This window comes from Fistularia commersonii, chromosome 26, assembly GCF_037954325.1.
Source record: "Fistularia commersonii isolate RoL2024-O1a breed Wild chromosome 26, RoL_Fcom_v1.0, whole genome shotgun sequence".
In the NCBI taxonomy this organism is placed as follows: Eukaryota; Metazoa; Chordata; class Actinopteri; order Syngnathiformes; family Fistulariidae; genus Fistularia; species Fistularia commersonii.
Window position 1 is genome coordinate 8,588,309 of NC_141309.1, and position 23,017 is coordinate 8,611,325.

The 23,017-nt window shown below is 39.0% G+C and overlaps 1 long non-coding RNA gene across 1 annotated transcript in view; it reads right to left on the reverse strand.

The window, feature by feature from the left end:
• Nucleotides 1–2,161: 2,161 nt before the first annotated feature.
• LOC147218498 (uncharacterized) overlaps nucleotides 2,162–23,017 on the reverse strand; it is a 33,599-nt gene continuing 12,743 nt past the window's right edge. Inside the window, exons 2-4 of the long non-coding RNA XR_015108798.1 lie at nucleotides 22,810–22,902; nucleotides 6,031–6,127; nucleotides 2,162–2,420 (exon numbers count right to left, since the gene is read on the reverse strand). This is a non-coding gene — a long non-coding RNA (uncharacterized LOC147218498). The remainder of the gene's footprint in view (nucleotides 2,421–6,030; nucleotides 6,128–22,809; nucleotides 22,903–23,017) is intronic.

Here is a 23,017-nt window from a genome sequence, read left to right on the forward strand (position 1 = left end):
TCTTACCCTATCTGTAATGGAGAGTCCGGCTGCCCTGCGGGGGAAACTTGTTTCGGCCGCTTGTATCCGCAATCTTGTTTTTTCGGTCACTACCCAAAGCTCATGACCATAGGTGAGTGTGGGAACGTAGATCAACCGGTAAATTGAGAGCTTCACCTTTTTTCTCAGCTCCCTCTCCATCACGTCATACTGGCACAGAGTCCACATCACTGCAGATACCGCACCGATCTGCCTGTCGATCTCCCACTCCATCCTTCCCTCATTTGTGAACAAGACCCCGAGATACGTGGACTCCTCCACTTCGGGCAGGACCTCTTCCCCAGCCCGAAGTGGGTATTCCACCCGTTTCCAGTCGAACACCATAGTCTTGGATTTTGAGATGGTGATCCTCATCCCAGCCGCTTTGCACTTGGCTGCAAACCGTTCCAGTGAGAGCTGAAGATCATGGTCTGATGAAGCCAACAGAACAACATCATCTGCAAAAAGCAGAGACTCGATCCTGCGGCCACTAAACCCAATCCCACCTGATGCCCTAGCTGCAGCTAGAAAATCTGTCCATAAAAGTTATTAACAGAATCGGTGATAAACAGCAGCCCTGGCGTTGTCAAACTGTCATCAGAAACAGGTCCAACTTACATCCGACAATGCGGACCCAGCTGTGGCACCGATCATACCAGTACCGAAATGCCCGTAAGATGGAGTTTGGTACCTCATATTCCTGGAGCGCCCCCCATAGGTTTGCCAGCAGGACGTGGTCTTCTCCAGATCTACAAAACACATGTAGATTGGTTGGGCAAACTTCCTCGCTCCCTCGATGACCCTGCCAGGGGTCTTGAGACTGTCCGCTAAAATACATTTGAGAAATTAAGAATTTCCTCTGACAGCTGACAAAGCCCCCTGCTTTTTAGGTGTGTTTAAGATTTCACATAGCATCTTTCATTTTAATGCCATTGCGTGTCAAAGTTATTTCAGCAGTCCTGGGACACTTATGGGAGATTTCCTTACATTGTCTGGTTGCCTGGTCGCCAAATATAACATCACCAGCTCCAGGGCATCCTTCACCATACGACAAAAGCCCCCAGCAGTTGATTCAAACAGCACTGAAATTCACTCCATCTCACCTATCACACTGTAATCATCCTATTGACAACTTGGTGCAAACATGAAGTACAATGTACACAGACACAGCTAGGATTCTTGTCCCATGACGTGTGTTTGTATGATTGCTGGCTCTATATTTTTGTTTTCGTGTTACACTATATCGGTGTCTGTCTGTCTGCCAGGGAATAGGTGGAGACCATCTTTCATCTCTTGCTGTGATCAGGTATTCTATGATATGATATGATGATACAGGCCCAATTAAGGGGTTGGGATTGTGTGAAAAATGTGATGACAGGGCAAGGGTAGGACTAGACTGTGATCTGACATCTTAGACGAAAGACAACGGAGACGGAATGAAAGAGAGAGAAAGTGAGGAGAAAGGGTAAGGGTGGGGGAGGATGAGGGAGAAGAATGGACTGAGACGGAGTCAGAGAAAAGAGGGGAGAAGCGATGCTGGTGAAGGAAATGAGAATGTGAAATCATGACAAAAAAGTGATGATTAAGTAGAGAGAATAAATATGTTAGGAAGGGAAAGGAATTTAGAGGGGAAGAAAGACGATGATTTGAGAGAAGAGTGATGAAAAATGATTCTCTTATTTCTCATTCCCCCCAAAAAATTTCAGAGGGAGATATTGATTTCCTACATTTATCTTGGACTTTTGGATCCTTTTTTGAAAAATATGGATCATGCACATGAAAATGCAATGAAATGTTCCACTATTTGTAATAGTGTAGAAAATGACCATATTCCTGTTTCTTGCACATACTATATAAAGGTACATTTAATCTGACAGGTCTGCAGTAAATACATTACAAGATACGGGAGGGTGTAAGGGATTCTACAAGGGGAGGCTCACGTTCTGTCTGAAATCTGCAACTAAAATTGTGTCAACTGTATCATTTGATCTGGATACACAATGCTTGGATCACCCTGCCCGCTCTTATCAGTATGCACAGCCCTTTCATAACCAAATAGGATCCAATTATGTCAAGCTTATTGTTCTTTACCTGGAGTGCCTGAACACAGCAAAGAAAGAAGAAAAAAAAACACAACACAAAATCAGAAGAAAAGCTTTTATTTAGCTTTCAAAAAATGTACATTTTGTGCTTCACCAGCACAGAACTAAATACAAGTTTTGAAAACATTTTAGTTGTAATTTATATTATCCCTTTTCCACAAATTATAATGAACACAAAGAAAAGGAGAGTTCACATCCAAATTTAACAGCGGAAATTGAACTTTAGAGCAGCTGAAGAGCACTTTGAGCACTTTTTGTGGTGAAATCCAGATTCTTGGTTGATCAGCAGCAATCATATACCTAGAATGAAAAATACAAAAAATTAGTAAATGCATTTAATTTGAAAAGGCTCTGGAAAACATTCTATCAATTTAAAGCTATGGTAAAGTAGTACTTCATAACCATTCATCATAAGGGATCTAATGGGATCTACCAATTTGCTTACTGTGCTTCATCCATGACATGCACATATCCTTACCGTGTACATTATTATTGCTTTAACTTGAGTCTCTATACTTCGAGTAGTTATATCAAAACCCAAGGTGACTATTTTCAACAAAAGACGAATGTTGAACTGTGTGTTTTCAGTGTACATGAAGGCAACAAAGGGCTAAAAAATAGCCTCTGACATTTGTATCTTCATATCACACTGTGCTTTTCTCCCATTGTTTCTCCAGCACTTCTCACATGTATTGTCTTACATGATATCCTTAGAACCTGATAAGATGCTGTTGATGGTTTTGTGGCTAAGGACAGTGTCCTGGGAGTGTCTCAGGGATACAGCTGCTTATTATTTTCTCATGGAAGAAATTGGAAGACTCTAGGGTCCAGGCAATGCCTTATCGGATCCCCTTTACCCCACCTAACCTGTTACCTGCACTTCCACCCTTCCTGTGTGACTCCCACCATACCTGACACTTCCTTCCCTTGAAAGACATTATGGTATTACATTTCCTTGAAACCATAGAGCTTGCTGACAAGGTTGGGGGTATTCTGGGGCCCGAAATGGATGTATGGACTCAAAACAGCTGGGGTCATTTCAGATCAACAGTGGATATGCCTGACAGGCTCAGTCATATCTCTAGTGTATGGTGTCATTGTTTGCATCAAACAGACACAGAATAACACATCATTTGACTGACTTCAACAAAGATGTTTTCTCAAGGTTTTACTCCAAATGCAGCTTCCATTTTGTCTTGTCAGAATTTTTAAATCTCTGGATATTGAATAGGTCCCATGGAAGTGGCTGCAAGTCAACTTCTTCCCTTATTTTTTTTCTAGGAATTCAGACTGTACAAAATAATGTTTTGGTCAGGCTGTCTTCTTCCACATGTTTCTGTGATGTTTGGCTGACAGTACAGAACTGTTGGGGGTTTACATGGGGTCCCTGGGCCATCAACAATCCAACTCAGCCCAATTGCAAAAGATGAAGGGAGGTGAAATGAGACAAGTCAAGCACACCACCCTGCCTGCTCACAGCACCTCAAGGGCACATGCTTCTTGCCTGGCCTGTCTGTCTATCGGTGGCAGCTGATCTTAGTCAGAGCTGCGTTTGCTTCGCTCTGCATCATTTTCCTCTTCTCTGCTGACACCTCACCTAAATAAAGGATGATCTTCACAGCGTGCAAAACTACACACACATATGTGTCTGTGTGTGTGTATGAGTATATATATATGTATACATATATACATATGTACAGTATATATGTATATATATACATATGTTTATGTATGTATATATATATATGTATACATGTATACATATATATACATATCTATATATGTACGCATACATGTATATATGTATATATATACATATGTATATATATACATGTATATCTGCATATACATACATCTATACATCTGCATATATATATACACATATATATATATGTATATATATGTATACATATATATATATATGTATATATATATACATATATATATATGTATATATATATATACATATATATATGTATTTGTGTTAAAGCTTTTTTATGGTTTTTAGGATCTGATATTATAGATTTTTATATTATAGATACATCAGATAAAACCCTTGCAAACAATAGCTCAATAGATCAATGTTAAATTTGGAAATGTAGCAGCAACATTGCTTTTTAGGGATGAAAGGAAATGGCCAGCTGTCTTCAGATAGAGATAATAATGCTTGATAGCCAATAGGTCCACAGAAAATCATGTCTAAAGGGACTTAAGAAAAAAAAACTGTGAAAGATTTTGTGAAAGATACTTTTGTTTCTAAATCAAAATACTCTGATGTCTCCCACGAAATCAGACTCAGTTTGTGTATCTAATATATTTCCCATCTCTGGCTTTGAATCTATTTAGATGGTCACATATCAAGAGTCAAACTCAAAACCTCTACTACAAACTATTTATCCAGGTCCTGGATTGTAGGCACAGTGTAACTTTCACTAACTCTTTGTAGTCTGAAGCCAGCTTTGATAAAATTGTGGCATTTACAAAGCTAGTGCTATTATGATATTAGGAAACTAGGATAAAGAATGTTATAGACCAGTGAATTTTTTGGGGCCCTGAAATTCACTAAGCGAAAATATTTCAATATCTTTGGTAACAATAAAAAATGAAAAACAAAAGAAAAACATATTCTGTTAAAAAATAATCTTAATGAACAATATTAGAGATAGGACTATGATATTTATTCATTAACAGAATTCATACTTAAGACATTGATGCAATATTTGCTTCAGTTTGACCCAGTTAAACTTTTTTTTATTCAGATTTTCACTTATGTCAGAAGACTGGGATTATTCCATGTCTTCAAATATGTTGAGAGATGTCATGCTCTCCACTGCAGCACAGATTTATGCAAAAATGTACAGGTATTTTTGGGAAAAGTCCCTCCTTTTCCCACAAAAAAAAAAGATTTCATGTTGCAGTGTCTTCTGGGAGATTGGCAAAGGTATAAAGTAGTGCCTGGCGCTGCCCCAAGTCTTACAACAGGATGGAGGAGATGTTTTCCTTGTTTTCTATCTGCTAACAACTCCCTATAGACAGCAGATAGATTCTTCCTCTCTCCACAAGTAGGAAGGTGATGTTCACCTGGAGAGAATAAGACTTATCTAAAGCCTATCACAACTGAAACAGACATGCAGTATCTCACAGCTGTCACATGATGCATGCAGTGCCTGCACAAATGACTAAATAGCCAAACTTGTGTTTGCACCGTATTGTTAAGAAACTAACCTGAGCAGTGTTCACTCTCCACACACAAATGCCAGAAAGCATACTCATGGAAATATACTGACGCATGCACAAAAATGTACACACATGAATTACAAATGCACACAATGATATGACTGACACACGCAAAAAACAAAACATCTTTTCTCCGTTCCATTCTCTATCTAACTCTGTCTGTGCTTCTGAACCTTAGGGAGACATATTCTTTTTCATCTATCAGTACAGATGGAAACAGACATGTTCGAAAAAACACAACAATGGCCTCAGTTGCACTGAGGAGGCTCTATATTTTGTATGCTTGAAGCAATGCATTATCTCCTAAGTGTCGTGCAATCCTAGTATAGTAAATAATGGATGCTTCTCTTCCTTCTAAAGAAGCATTCTTTCACTTCAGGGACCAGTCATGGTTTACCTGTATAAATGCCCTTTCTGTGTCTTTGGAGAAATGGATAGCACTAAAGGATGTGGGTCAGATGATTTCATTAGCACAGCATTTCTGTCTGTGTCTTCTTCAATCAACCGTTTGACAGAAGCAATGTCACTCAAAATGTCTCAGACACTTCTTATATGAAATTCTCTGATAAAGCAGATGCAAAAACTAGTGATCCATAGCAAGGAACTTATGAAATATAGCCCATATAAAACAAGGGTAGTAACCGTAATGCTTGAAAGGAGCGAGGACAGTCACCTCTGAGACTGACTGAATATCCTTGAGGTACTTTAGCCAGGGGTCTCCCATCAATACATTTGTTTCTGGGTCAAAATCTGCGAAGTCTCCAGGAAATCTAAAAATTGCAGAACAGATATCATGGTTACTGCTCGTGATATTAATACACACTTAAATAGAAACATTTTATACACAAAGATATGATACATCACACATTTTTTGTAAGTCGCTTTGAATAAAAGTGTCTGCTAAATGACTGTAGTGTAATGTAATGTAACATGGCAAGATACATAGCAATAATTCCATGTTATTGATAATCATGAAGATTGTACTTGTGTTTATTTTTTAGTTTTTCCTGTTTGTATTTGTACAGCTTACCCAAGTGCGATAGGGAAAAGGGAACTCGCTTTAGTCTTCCTACCCCTTTCATTCTGAGGTTACATCGAAAGAGTTTCAGCTATTGTAAATTATTTACATGATTCACCATTTGGCCCGTTAACCCCCTCAGTAATGCACAGCCTGTTAGGGTTAAAAATAAACTCCCATAGGAACTATGTTTGACTATATATTTGTGTGTGTCAGTGGAGTGAGTTGTAAGGAATATGTGGGTTGAAAATATAAAACTGCATTTCTCTTTTCCATTCTTCACATTTTCACACTTCTATTACATGGGAACTCATCAGAGCTGTATAATGTGGCAACTTCCAGAATGAGAATCCTGGCTGACTCAGATAGGGTTATTACAACACTTGACCTAAAAGAGTGGTTCTGCAAATGTGTGTTTTTTTGTTAAAGACTTGGCCCTGATCTCTGCCTCATAAGTTCTTTACTTAATATAAAATACATAGAATGAGCCTAAACCTAAAGCCTAAAAAAAAGCAAGAGCCTGAGTTCATGGTCAAGTTTGTCCGAGCTAGGTTTTCTCCACTTAGTAGAAATTTTGTGTACATTTGAAAAACACACATTCCACATTTCCTTCCTTGTGAGTCAATACAAAGGTTTATTTCTGTTGAGTAGCAAACTTATTTGGGCTGCAGCAGCTTCTCCCTGATACTGAGTGAATATTAATGTCACCGAAATGTGGGCCATAATAGAACACACACACACACACACACACACACACACACACACACACACACACACACACACACACACACACACACACACACACACACACACACACACACACACCAACTCTACTCAGCCACATTGCTGAGGTATGTCCCTGGCATACAGCAGTGTTGTCATGGATACCCTTAGACACATCCGCCATCCTGTAAGCAGGGGGATGCTGAGCTCTTCAGAGGGGCTGGCGCCAATGGCACCCCCAACCTCCAATTCTCAGCCTCTTTCCCCAAAGTTGAATCGTTGCACTCCCCTAAACTGGCAAAGCCTCGAAATCTTTCTGTGGTCGTCGACCAGGTTGTCAAGGAAGCACCTAACTTCTAACTGCAGTAGTACGCTTTGATAGATAAATGGAGGGAAGCTGATGGAGTGAGAAAAAAATAATAATTTTAAATAATTTAAATTATTAATTCCTTTTAGAGCTTCAATGGATGATGAACAATGAAAAAGAATGTTTTGATGAGTGTATGTGCGTGTGTGTGTGCGCGTGCATGTGTGGGAGTGAGTGTGAGTGTGTGAGTGTGTGCTATAAAAGTGTGGGTGTTCGCCTTCAGGCTATGGTTAAGCCCATAGTTCATCCTGAACTGATCCTTTTCATTAACCATTATCAATAATTTAACATTGCACTTGGTTTAATGGTTTAATACGAGCAAATCTTTAGTACACACACACACACACACACACACACACGGGCACACACACACACACACACACACACACACACACACACACACACACAAATACACACACACACATACATACATACATACACACACACACACTACTGTACTTAACAGCACTCATACTCTTGGCTTGCATCCATAGCCAGTGAAGTGAATATTAGATGTGTAAATGTGCACATAACACAGTCAGAGCACCTTAAGCTTTCAAAGGTAAAATAGACAACCTATCAATCAGAAATTGTTTTTTGTACCAGACAGTCATAGAAAATGTAACTTTAGAGGAGAAATAATTTATTATTTCCCTACAAAAGTCTGTTTTACTGTACATCAAGTTATATGTGCAATAAAAAGGGACATCAAATCCAATATTCTGAGACGTGGAAATGATAGGGTTAAGCTTTTATGACGTGTTCCCTCCTGTGCTCTCTGTTGCCCTCCTTTTCATATTCTTCGGTATACCACTGCTCAGAGCCTCCACATATGCTGGAAAAATAATCCTCTTTGATTGGAAGGCTAATTTGAAGTGTCAATTATTCTTATGCAAATGATGGTACAGTTTCTCACATCTAAAATAGGTTGGGGGCACAGATGGATGCATGTGTGTGCACTCAAAAATCTCCCTCCAAAATATACAACACTATTCAATCCCCCCCTTCCACTACTCTTCATCTATACCTCTTTGGGAAGAAAGCAGACGTACAAAGACAACCAGCATAATGGGACTGGGATATTAGCATCCACATTGTCCGCAGTGAAGGCCAAACAGACCATAAGATAAGAATGCAATACCAAAAAGTGACAATGGCAAGAAGAGCAAAGCAGTGCCAAAACCTTTTACCTATACAATGGCATGGTTCTATATTGTATTGTAAAATAATGATATAATGCTGTGTTTACAGAAACACAGTGACAGTGTGTAGTACTGAGCGACATATTGTGTATAAAAAAAATCAATTTACAAGAGGTCATCAACAGCACACTCCAGTACCAGTACCGTTTTTATTTTATTGCAGACTTGAGGTGCAAATGAGGCTAAACATAAACCCTGTGTCTGTTCGAGAGAAATGCCAATGGGTTCCTTCTCCACTTTATTATAATTAAAGCTTCTGAGTCAGACTGAATCTGGTTGACAGACTTTTACAGTCAAAAAACAAATCAAAGGGGGGAAAAAGGGAAAAAAGAAGCTCACAAACTGAAGTCTACAAATAGTCTGTTGTCTGACCCTCTCAGCTGATGTGGCGGTTTGAGGAAAAAAAAAAAAAAGCTTTTCAGGTTCAAAAGAGGATCAAACAACCTGCTCTAGAGTCTGGTTACGCCGTAACAATGACTTACATTCACTCTCTGCCTCAGCAGACAAGCTTTTACCACAATGGGTGTAGAGGGAGAGAGTAAGTCCGGTTTGGAGGGTGTGTGTGTGTGTGTGTGTGTGTGTGTGTGTGTGTGTGTGTGTGTGTGTGTGTGTGTGTGTGTGTGTGTGTGTGTGTGTGTGTGTGTGTGTGTGTGTGTGGTGGGGGCTGGTATAGAGGGGAGTGCTACGATATCTTAGACGATAATGGTGTTCAAGAGGTTCGATGGTATCAACTAACTATGTTTGTTTTCAGGTGCCTGCCTTTGCAGCTCTTCTGAGATATGGTCAATCTTGCATAACAGATCAAGTTCAACTTGATATTACTCGAGGAAATGAGGCCTTACGATACTGAGTATTCAAAACTTGTAGTACCACAAATCATAAGGACAGCGAAATCTGTTGCTAAGGTATTTTTGAAAACTTTTGAAGTCTTTAAATGACCGGCAAAAGATATGCAGCTGCTTCACACATTTCTTCATTTGCTCAGGGGTTTAAAGTCAGACAAGTTGCTAGATGTCCAAAGATATCTAGAGCATCTATAACTGCTATCCACAGCAAGCAGTACAATTAATTGCTAACCTAAATTCGACAGCTGCAATCTGTTGAAATCAAAAGACTTTACTAGCGATGATGAGCAGTCCCTGAAATTTGTATTTGTGTTGAGCTGGATCGAAAGAAATTAGTATGCAGTCAATGGGTGAGCTTGTCAAGATCAGGATGATATCTCTTCCCACCCACTGGGTGGATCTACATTCATGAACAAACTTGACAGGAAAGCTGACTAGTGTAAAGACAAAGGAACAAATAAAATGGAAGACAAAACCCTGAATATTCCTTTTCATATGGGCGAATACGTTTATAGATGGCTTGTTCAGTATCTGTCCGTCTTGTTCGGCTGTTTGTTTGTCAAGGCTACTTACTTTGTACTTTCTCACAGCATCTAGAACCTCTCTTTATTTCCCAAACTGTGTGTCGTGCATGTCAAAATGCTAGGGTCAGTTTTTTATAGTGTATTCTGCTGGACCATAGAGCGAATAAACATCTATGTCACAAGAAAGCAATCCTGGGCTCTTCTCTCACTGAGTCTGAGCTCTCCTGGGAAACACACTGCTCATACAATAGATAGAGGAGGCCTTTTGTTAAGTCTCTGGGAGCTGCGGGGCTAGCTCTGGATCAAATGTGTGCAAGTTTGTGTGCGTGTGTATGTGTGTGTGTATGTGTGTGTGTGTGTGTGTGTGTGTGTGTGTGTGTGTGTGTGTGTACACATACACATTTCACTCACATGCACAATCACACTGCACGGGAAAGCTATTCACACATACACACATACCTTTGACCACACACAAAACCCAAACATAAACTTTCCCCATCTCCCTAAATTCAGTGTGACAAACTTAACTTCTTCACTCTTTTGCAGTGGTTTCTGGGGCCAAGAAGATGAATATGAAATGGGCAAGAGGAGAAGACAGGGGACACAAAAAGGAAAAGGTGACGCAAATCAGTATTGGACTGATTTAGACGGGTTTAATGTCAGTCCAAGGAGCTGGGTGTTGTATAATATACAAATCACAGATCAAAGTCATCGGCAAGGCTCCCTCCCAGGGTTTGAGCCAAAGAAATCCTGCAGGGAAATGTCCGATTCTTGTGTGCAGCATGTGTGGGGTACAGATATATTTCAAAGGCTTGAGACATTTCTCCAAAATATGGGCTTGTTTTGGTATTTGACAAAGGAAGACCAAAATGAGGAAAGATAGATGACATGATTAAAGTACAAACAATCGATTACATTTTAAAGGAAACATTTTGCAAATTACAATAGCTTTCTGAGAAGATTTCAAAAGACCGTTTCACTGACTATCGACAGACACTGAAATACAGAAGTGTCACGCTTCTTCCCATTCCAGCCACAAATGCAGACCTGGCTAACTGGCCCTTATGTACAATCTATGAGAACCAAAATAACTCACACTGTCTGACCCCATTCATCTCCAAGACTGCACTTTCTATTGGACTCCCTCTTTTCCAGTCCAAAATTTTCCCACAGGCCCCCTTTCTCTTCTATCCTCTCTCTGCATCATCCACTATTTCTCCCTACCTTCCCACTGCCCCCTCCCCTCCGAAGTCTGTGCCTTGCTTTCAAGTCCAATTTTTGGCACAATGAAGTTGTTCTGGCTGACAGTTTGGCCAGCAGAATAAGTGTTGTTTGAGCCTGCTGTGTGGCCCTGGAGTGGGCCCATTCTCCCCCTTGCCGGCTCAGTTACCGAGAGCCTTGCTGGTTACGCACGAACGCCACAGGTCTCCACGCTCCCACCCTGACCCAAACAATTAGCCTCAAGCCATAGTCAGGTTTGCCTTCACCTCCCCTATATTTTGCACACATGCAGATGTACACAAAAAGCTTACTACTCTAACAAATTACTTTTCCTATGAAGGGATATGAAAGTGTATTTCTGTCAGATTTCTAGTGCCATAATGGGACTCTCTGAGACACTCCCTGCTTTCCTTTTAGTGCTGTGGCAGGGATCCATAGCTAGGTTGGCCTGATTTACTCAGTTACTCCATGTCTTGTAGGACATGTCAGAAAAGATTCCGCGTTGGGGTGGGCTGGAGAGACAAAGCCTGCAGCCCTCTCTCCTCCGTCGCTTCCAGTAAGCATCAACCTGCCTCCTCTTTTCTCTGCTTCCTCTGTTTCAACTCAAACCCTCTGTTTCAAACCTATCAAACAAATAAAGCAAATCTTGCTATCAATATTCTTTCTTGTGCACATCCTATCCTATGCGTAAGATAGACCTTCAAACATAGACACATAAGGCAGGACATGAAAAAGTGCTTGGGGGAGGCCCTGATGGGGAGACCATATGTCTAGGCGTTGAATATCATTTGGCTCACCCCCAGTGCTCCACCAGACCAACATAACTTAGTTTGTCCTCAGCACAAAGTTTGGTCTAAGCTTGGCTGGGTTCATTAGGAACCTATTCTCTGCGGCCAATGAAGCTCAACAGACCTCCAACAAAGGAGCTAATCACACCCTGCTGCTCCCTCTCTCTGAGTTTCTCAACAGAATCCATCTCTACAACATCCTCACAAACTCGTCACTAAACATGGACCAAAATAAGGAAATATTTATTTCCAACAGTGGCAAGCATCTGACACCATTTAGACAAGAAAGGACACCTTGAAGGGTTCGAGAAGAAGAAAAACTAAAAATGACCAAAAAAGCTGCACAAAAGCTAAATGAAGAAGAGAGTGTTTTTGCCCATCATCCGCCAATTTTTCTTGTATTTCTATGCCAGTCATAACAACAGGAACAAACACAATTTTGTATATTGAAGACACAGACCTGCAACTATGTGAGAGCAAAGTTTCAATGTCTCAACTGACACACTTTTCTGTCCTGGATGCAAGTATTACTGAGATGTGGTACATATGATATATGTCTACCTACAATGTCTTGTGCGTCTATTTGTCTGTGTGTGCATTTGAATGCTCGTGAGAGCAAAGGATGTGGTACATTGACAATGGAAAGCCCCAGGCAGCTGAATACTTGAAATGACCTTGAACCCCAGCATTCTCCATTCCCATGGCTGCAGGGACAGAGTATGTCTAGGTTTCTGCATGTGTGCTTGTGCATTTGAGAAGAACAATGCTCTGTGCTTTGGCCATCCACACTTCAAAATATTATCTGGGCTTGGTACGGCTGCATTTGTTGTTTATATAAATTATGTTGTTAAATTTTAGACACATTATCAGAAAAGACCTCAAATGTTCCAATTCTTGTCGGACTGATTTATTCATTACTGCATGTAACCAGCCACCTCCCATCTGGCACTGGTTGTATTTTGTCAACCTGAATCCAATGGAGAAAGATGGTTGCTCCATAATGTGTCCCCTACTGTGCAAACAAGCTACAGGCAAGCACAAATGTAGCTGATCTGGACATGGCTTAAACACACATCTGCCATACCCACAGGATAGTTGCAAAGCACGTAAATACACACGCCAATAGACACACACTCCAAGCACATAGATAAATGGGACATGTTGGGTTAAGGGTGGCTGTAGGGGGTAGCAATGTCAAAGGGAGACCCAGCAAGGGGTGTTAGAGACCATATCACTGGGTCCTACTTCGATACAAATGTCAGCAGCATCATTATGTGTGCATGGAGACCCAGAAGTGTGGGAGCATAGTGGGTGATCGAGACAAGAACAGACACTGAAGCTCAAAACTGAGAAAAGATTTCAAGATTTTAATTAAGTGAAACACTTACTACCTAACAAACTATGATAGCTGTGAATACATTTCATGATGTTTTATGTTTTGTATATTTCCTTAAAGTCAACCAATGGTTTATCACATCACCCCTGAAATGATATCTCAATAGCCTATTTTAGTACTAGTGATTTGACAATTAATCTGACTTCAGTGTATTCATCTGGGAGAAATTTCTAATCCCTACCACATATTCAAATGCATTACTCAAACTGAAAAATACAGCCTATAGCCCCAGCTCCAATGATAGCTTTCTTGCTCCTGATCCATTAAATGTAAAATATTTAGACTTTCAAAAAACAAATACATAGATAAAATAAAATATAAGCATTTGTCATTTATTCCAAATGTAAAGTATTTATTTCAGCTTTAATGATTAATATATTTTAGCCCCACCCTGTGATCAAAATGGAAAATAATGCATCCCTAAATTTCCTCAAGTATGTTGATTTTCAATCAGAACTTGGCACAATTGCACCAAAGTTGAAATAATTGCAATTTGCAGTTTTTGAGGTCAAAATATCAAGAATTTGTACTTGTAATGCATTGCATATTCACCCATATTTTTGCTAAATCTTTCTTCTAATGTAGACTTTGAATTCTGCAGCCTAGTGCACAAATAATCAACTTGAAAAAATAGATATGGGAGTGAAGTAGAATTTAACATGAAAGCTGAAAATCCAGAGCAGGGTGTGAAAATAAAAGCACATGGATACAGTGACATCCTGTAAACACACATTGCCAAACTGATTTGTATTTCAACATGACTTTTAATTTTGAAAAGCAATGATTGGAGATATTCAGGAAGCTCAATAAACAAAAGTATAATGATTTAGTTTTACCACTGTCTTTTTTTATTTTGTTTTTGACCCTTTTTTGAGAACATTTGAAGGTAAGAAATTGTTTTCTAAGGAGACGCAAAAAATGTGTAAAATCGACAAGTATGGTAATATGTTCTATTGAATGTATTGAGATCTTACACATGATCATGGAGTGAAAATAGCCAAGAAAACAAAATAATAACAGTTGTTTAGCGAACAAAACTAAAAAAAAAATAAACAAACCTATTCTGAATACATGGTTTGCACAAACCTGTTTTTTGCTTATTTGCCACTATTTCCTTACTCAATCACCACTCTCATGGCAGAGTTCCTTGGCGAAAACAACAGAAATAGTGTGTTCTGCCCATCCAACACACAAGCACAACCCGAGTGGCTATTTATGCCTGTGTTAACACAGAACTGCTCCCTGCCTCCTCTGCAATATAGATGGCTGCCATTATCTGGAGCCATTCCTCTAGATGACACAAAAAGAAGAGGAAAATATAGAAGGAAAAGGATGAGGAAATTTCACATAACTACTATATGAATTGCTGACGGGATCTGAGTTTCAATTTAGCATGCAATTGTCAGTGTCACTCAGAGAGACAATGTCATCATATTCCAATGGGAAGCCAAGTTTTTGTTGGTATCGTGTTGTGAGGGGATGTTCTAGTCAGGTAGTGCAGTCTGATTCAGGTAAATAGTATTACTTAAAGGAGCTAAATGCAGTTTTGCAAATATTGCATTCCATACACATTGTTACACGTTGTATATTTCAACCCATTTTAGAACTGTTTTTAAAATACAATCCAAAATGATTTACACTGAGCAGCTGGAAATGAAGAATAACGATATTTTTGTTTGCTGGATTCTGAATTTAGGGAAAATGGTGTAGCAGTTCCTGAATTCACACACTTGAGTTATGAAATCTCAAGGAAGTACCAGTGATATGCTTTAACTGACTGATCGGCACAATACAATCCATTGTGATCACATGCCCCTGTTGATAGTTCTATATGCTCTTACACTTGTTCATCTTTACCTATTGTTTCTCTTCCTTCATGCTCCTTTTCTCACTCGTTGTCCCTCTCTTCTGCGCCAAAAGAAAAAAAAAGTGATGCAATGTTGGTATGACAGGAAAGGGTGTCCTTTACCATCCCAAATACAAAATCCAAGAGGAACAAAGGCAGGTGGAAAAGTAGAATAGGTGGTAGGGAGGATGCAAAATATAGAAAGCGGGATGAGAAGAAAGGACAAGGAGGTTAGATGATGACAGAGAAACAAGAATTATTTGGATATTGAAAGAAGGTGGTGGGAATATAGGACATGATAAAAAAAATAATAAAATCAGGATCAGAGCAGCATATCTTGCTGTTTCATTCCATCCATCACTTTTCCCTTATCACCTCCTCCTACCCACTCTAACTGACAGGTTCCCACTTGCCACGACACTCCCCCATACTTTTTCTGTTAACCCCCCTTCTCCCCTTTTGCCCCTTTTTCACCATCAGCCCCTTCCCCACCCCCACCCCCATCCCAACGCTTCTCCCCAGCACATCTCTGATTCTCCTCTTAATGAGAGCTGGCGGGACAATGGCACCATTGTTGCCCATGTTTGGGAACCTTGGACTGAAACAATCACTGTTTACCCAAGCAATGGTACAGCATGGAATTTCTTCTTCATTACAGCCAGGCAAAGTCTGATTAAGTCCGTTCCGCAAGTGTTACAATAAGCCACAGAGCGAGCCATCCACTCCCCTCAATCTTTTTCACCAACACTGCTTTTCCTCCACAGCCATACCTTTATACGGCTTCTCTCGCTCTCTCTCCCCCTCTCTGTACAACCACACCTGCCTGTGAGTCGATTAACATGCATAATTCTATTTTACTGCTTGTAAAAGAGTAAAGAGGAAAACATAGAAATGAACAAATTGGAAGAGACTGAGTATAAATGGCAAACTATTAACAAAATACAAAGCGAAATACTGACTCTGCCCATTTTGAAAATCGCTTGCACTTTCTAGGCTAATATCTTTATTTAAATTCCCACTAGGTTTGAATATGCTGAAGGCAGTTGCAATATGGCAGATTTTGGAGTTAAAGATAAATGTGCTTCCCCTACTAGGCACAGCTCATATTAAAGGTATGTAGTTGGTGTTCTGCTTCTCACTTAGTAGATCTACTGAATCGGTGGATTGAAAACCTTCTCACTCAGCCATATTCATCAGTTCTATTGCTAGTATAAAAATATGCTACCAGCTTTATGCAAAACAGTAACATGAATATGCATAATTACGTGGGACGGGTGTAATTTTTCTTAGTTATTGGATGTGACATTTGTGGGACAGGAGCGTACATCAGCATAAACACGTCAGCCAAATGCATAAACCTACTCTAAAATAAAGCTCTTGCACTTTGCAGCTGAAAATCTACAATTTGGCTTCTATAGACAGAAGAGCTGCATGGAAAAATGCATTCATGTGAATATGCAGGGAAACATCAGCACAATGACACAAGCCACCACAAGCACAGAGACACATACTTAAATGAAGAAAAGATGTTAGGTGTTAACGCTTGATGTAAATATGGCACGACAGGAAATAACATTTTGCCATTTTGAAAAAAACAGTCAACAATTTGTGTCACAAGAAAGACAGAATATTCAAATTCAAGAATGCTTAATTTGTGTGTTCCATGAAGGGGGAGGTAACAGTTTAATTCTTGCTAAAAGCGGTACACGTAACAATATCTGAAGCAGACAATTATTCAGTGATAATGGATTGAACCACAAATAATAAATAAATCTTGGCCAGCCTTAGATGGCAGAGGGACACAAAGACCGCTATTGCTAAGCAACAACGTTAAAAGAGGGCTGACACTCATGAATGAATATGCTACTAGACATCAATTGGTAATGAGCTTTGGACTCTCTTATTGGCAACCATGAAGTCAGAGGAAATCTCACTACACACTCAAATATATAGTTAAGAATTACCTGGAAGAGTTTTTGCTTTTTTATTTTTTATTTTTACAAGGCCTTTGAATTATTTAGCATTTATATGATTTTTTGGGGTGGGTGGGGGGGAGTTAGGATTCATTTTAGATGAACCTTCAAAAGGAATAACCATGTGAATGCACAATAAGGACAGGCACATGGGCATAGGGACACTGACAAAAGCATCTATTAATAATTGGATCATATTCTTACACAGCCAAATACGGACACACACACACACACAAAACATGTTCCCACACTTTGAACACACATTTCTAGCTTTTCACAGGGAGCCAATTTATAGATACTGTACTGAACCTACCCTAACCACCTCTTGTCTCCCTTTGCTTTGCCATGCCCCTTTCCGTTTTTCTTTCCCTTTCCCCCACCACACAGCATCCACACACACACACACACACACACACACACACACACACACACACACACACACACACACACACACAAACATAAACACACACACTGGCACGCACAACGCCCTGCTAGAATCCACCTCCCTGCCACACATACCGAAGGGGAGGACACATCCTTCATAGCACCCAGGAAATTAACTTGACATTTGATGCAGACAGAAAATATATTTTGGTGGGGGAGGAAAAAAAACAGTGTACCAAAGCAGAGACAGCATAAACCCATCCCTGTTTATCCATCCCCACCCCACCCCCTTTAAGCCCAGGGACGCATTCGAGAGGGATTTCAACGATCTGCAATGCAGACGCCACTGGGTGCCTGCGGAAAATGAGCTTCATCTTTTGCCTGTCCTTCTAAGTGTATGCTGTCTGTTTGTCCCCCTTTGTTTTCATCTTTTATTATTTCTGTGCTCCATTTTCATAACCACATCTCTACCTTTGGTTTTTGTAACTATTTGGGAGGAAGTTAGAAAAAACAACAAAGACTATTAAAACTGCTTGCATTTGAAATCAAGGCAAACCCTTTAAGCCACAACAAGTGAATACAAAAAAGGTCTGTATTTTGCTGTTACCGACGCAGTTTTTTTTTACCATCTAATATTTATCTTAGTTGCAATTTTGCAGTAAGCAATGACATCCGCTGCTTTTTCTCCCCCTCACGTATTGTAGTGCATCTTACATTCTAGAGGCCAGAAAATCAAGTGCAGCGTGGTCGTGCATATGTTTGATTAGATTAACGAGTGCATTGGAGGCCTTGCAGTAACCTCATTCAGGATCCCGAACGCTGCAAGTTGCAGAAGGCCATAATTAATACATCATTATTTACTGCCACTGTTTACACCCCTGAATACACACACCATACTGCAAGAGCAGCTAGTGTCTGTCTCAATATCTCCTGCATTAGACATGCAAGAATGTTAACATTATGCACAATTCTGAATGCCTGTCTATGCACCCCCCTCTTTTCCCCCATATTGTGTCTGTGGATAGGATTTTGTGTGTGAGTGCGGGCTGTCTCATATTTAAATAGGGATCGGTTTTTACATGTGGATATAAATTACTGTTTATTGTATGGCAATAAGATCCTCTGTCCATGATATAGTTTAGCTATATCTTCAGCAATATCACCATTTTGTCAAGGGAAAAGATTCTGAAAGCATTAATTTCATGAGGAAGATGTGCTTGGGAAAATAATTCCATTCTATTTATTACAAATAGTATAATCTTTAAAGATAAACAGTAATGAATGACAGTTTTGAATTAAACTGCCTTTACACTTCACAGCACTGCATTGTTCTTGAACTTATGATATAAAGATGTACTACAAGCAATCATACATTTAACATAACATACAAAAGTAGAAACCGATATAGTTCTGATACCATGGTGTTGTATACACCTACTAGCAATCCAAAGACAGTTGACAATGTTATATTGATATATTGACAATGATACCATATTTCTACCATCATATATATATATATATATATATATATATATATATATATATATATATATATATATATATATATATATATACTGTACATGTTGTCTTTGACTACTTCCTAACTTGGTAAATGCTTTGAACAAGATTTTGAGCAGGAATCATGATTCTTGGATTACCATTAGAATGTAGTACTTTGATGAGGTCAAATTATCAAACTAGAGCATCATTCAACTGCTAACAATGCAGTAATGGTCACAAGTCACATTTGCATTCCATGATGCACCATGCTGCATCATGAAACAAATGGGTAAAATTTGCAGCAATGTGAAATGAACAAAAACAATCTTCATCTTGTTAAGGCATTGTGAGAAACCGGGTATGTCCTGTCTTTATAAGCTGAGGAAACAATTCAGTGTCTTGTTTTATGCAAAGTGTGTTAAGAAGAGGTTTGGAATCAAAGCCCATTACTCAAAACTAATATATTTTATCTATTTGCTGCAACTGAAGGGATGATTGTCCACCAAATGTTGTATACAAAGTCATCGGCATCTCTTCTCTTCAAACTCCCTCTCCCTTGCTATTCCTTGCTGCCAGCGATTTGCATTCATTTGCATGATTTTACAATGTGCATATCCTTTGTTCTGGCTGTATGATGATGCAGAGAAAACCCTCCCTATACACTGCACTATGCCATGTGAATATTGAAATTTCTGATCTGTATTTATTTGTTTTATTAAAATGTATAAGAAAATATCTCCAATTACCTGACTCCTTTTCGAGTATACTGATGGTATTTTAAAGCATTAGATTGAGAAAAAAATGTTTATGGTCTATTTTGTGTTTCCTATTTTTTTCTTCCCACAACCATGGAAAGGAGATTGTGCTATCCCTAAGAGGCATGTGCATTGGCAATATGACATGGGAAAAGGATAGCATCCAAGCATGAAATATGGAATTACCTGACAAATAGAAAAAAGGATGGAAACTAAATCATTGAGTACAAAAATATCTTTCACCGGTTTTCATAAATATATACTATGTCCTCATCCTTAGTTACTTCCTGGTTTTAGTTATCGTTAATGATTGTTGGCCTCTGTACTACTACATCATTCAGAATTAAATCTTTGCATCTGTTTGGTGAACAATTGTTTATTCTCATGTTTGAGGATGGACCACCTGCAAAACACACAAAGTCACAGACACAGACATACAGGCACACACACTTATACATAGCATTTTGTGTGCGTGAGCAAAAAACCTGAATAATCGTTTCATAGCACTAACTATATAAGCCTTTATATTGAAACTATCATTTCCCATGTGTGCAGATGCTGCAGCAGATAATACTTAAGATATTTCTATATGGAATAATGAATGCAAGCCTTGACAATAAAGCTTGTCCCCATATCAAATAGGCTCATTGCTTTTCAATGCTAAAATACTTCCTTATTTAAGGACATAGAACTGTTCTGGTTTCATGTTTTTGCCTCAGTTCTATGACCCTGTCATGATGTGCTCACAGGCAATGGCTGTTAGGATGCTATGTGTTTCTTGCTCACCTTTCTAACTAAATAATGCATTTTCTGATATAAGGGTCAAATCCCCTCGGCATACTTCGGCAGCCACGCTTTTGGCTAAGAGTGACATCTGTCAAAGGTGATAGCTTTAAATGTTAACAAAGATTTCATTTTAGTCCAAATGTAATCTTTAGACCACTGTAAGGCATCATGATGGACCATCTGTAAACACTTCAATATATTTTCCAAAAAACACTACTTTCATTACTTTTCTGATTTCACAATCGTCACCAATGGTTCTAAAATTAAATATTGTTCAAAAACAATCCAGGACACATGCAGAACATTGATACTGAAAGATTGAATAGTCAAAGCACATGACTACTTCCGTTTGAAAAAAATAACTGGGAGATCATTGGAGGATTGATGGCACATTCCGTTTGTCTTTACATTCAGGTTGAAAACAGACTAAACAGTCTTTCCTATCATCATTCCTTGCCTTCTAATAGGACCTTCAGAGACATATGTATAAGTATTTGCCCTAATTACAACAATTACTTAAAGATCCAAATATAATAATACCCCTTCATCCACTACAGTTATCAACTTTGAATTTTAGAATTGGTGTTTTTGATTTAGTTACCATTCTTTTAACCATGCTCCTGCTGCGACATATTGATTCGTAAAAAAGAAAAAAAGGGCAAAGATACCATGTGCTGTTTTGTACTTTTGTCTTATTAACAGATTTCAGATGTGGTTGTTATTTATCTTCAGTGTGTGTATGTGTCTAAAATCCCTGAGTTATTACACCGCCTCATCTTTTATATGACAAGATTTAAGAAAGAAGGGGTTGGAGTTTAAATAAAAGGCAAATTAAAAATCAGCTTTTACTGTCAGCTTTTTGAGTAAACTTTTCTTGCCATTAGTGCAGGATTAGCCAAAATTGTTTGTCTCCCCTCTCTAGCTTAAAATGTCAGATGCGATAATGATTGAGGGTCTAATTGAAAGCACAGTATGTTATCCATGCTACACAAATAGGTGCAATTTACATTTACGCATGGATTTCCGTGACCTGAGACACATTTTGATATCATTTACAAGTCTATGTGTGTTTTTGTGTTTGTGTTAACATTCATGATGTAATTGGTGTGATGATGCACGGTGAAGAGTAACCTATGCTCCCCCTGTTCTTCTCGTCTTGGGTATGGACCACAGGGCAAGGAGTAGGTCATGGGATTTGATATTGCCCACAATCACATTGCCTGGGCTCCCTTCAAACCACGATTATTCTGTTTACTGTGTCCTCTGGACCACTACTAACATTTTGCCTTCATCCAATACACATATGGGCTAACTTTGCTGCAGGCAAAGAGACACACACAGAAAGGCTCACACATCAGCAGAGATGGGCACACAGGGGAAAACAAACCCTTGCCAACAAAGAAATGTGCATGTTTTTGATATCTTCAGTACAAAAAAAAAAAAAAGAAAAGAAAAATATATCACCCAAATTTTAAAAGGACCACTATAGGTATCTACTGAATAATTCACCTTTAAGTGATATTGATTTATGAACTTGCATAATGAATTGGGTAAAGTACCATCCATATTTGATAGAAAATCTCTGAGTTTTGTTTCAAAACCCTTGAACTGCCAAAAAGTTAAAACAGGGCTGGGGAAAAAAAGGAGTGTCACAATATTCACAAGAACATCTGATATTTTTTAAATATATTAATGTTTGTCAGGACACGCAGGACTGTGGTTCACATATTTCATTGCATTTTTAGATCATGTTTGCTTATTTTTAATTATTTTTCATGCACTAACTCATAATACACTGAAAACACTGCACAATAGCACAGCTGCAGGTCAAATTAAATGAAACGTAGTACTCGTGTTTCTGATCACACAACTGAACTATATATTTAAATATGTGTGTATAGATAGATGGATAGATAAATTAAATACATACATTATTAATACTGACATACTTTTTCACAAATAAAAATCTATAGTCATAACAAAATTGCATGCATACGCAGGCACGGTCTCTCTTTCTCTCACACTAACACACACACACACACACACACACACACACACACACACACACCACACACACATACATACACACACACGCACAGAGATTTTGGTTCACCCGCAGCTTACCTTAGGTGGATTCAGTGGAGAGAAAATTCCAGATTTCACATTGACCTCTCCCCCCTTCATCTTCCTGTCTTCCATTCCTCCCATCCTCCATCACTGCAGCAATGGAAGAATACATTTACCAACAGCTAATCTTCACATGTTGAGATTTTGCTCTTGTGCATACATTTACATATTTCTACAGCAAGGAATGGATAAGAGGATAAGAAAA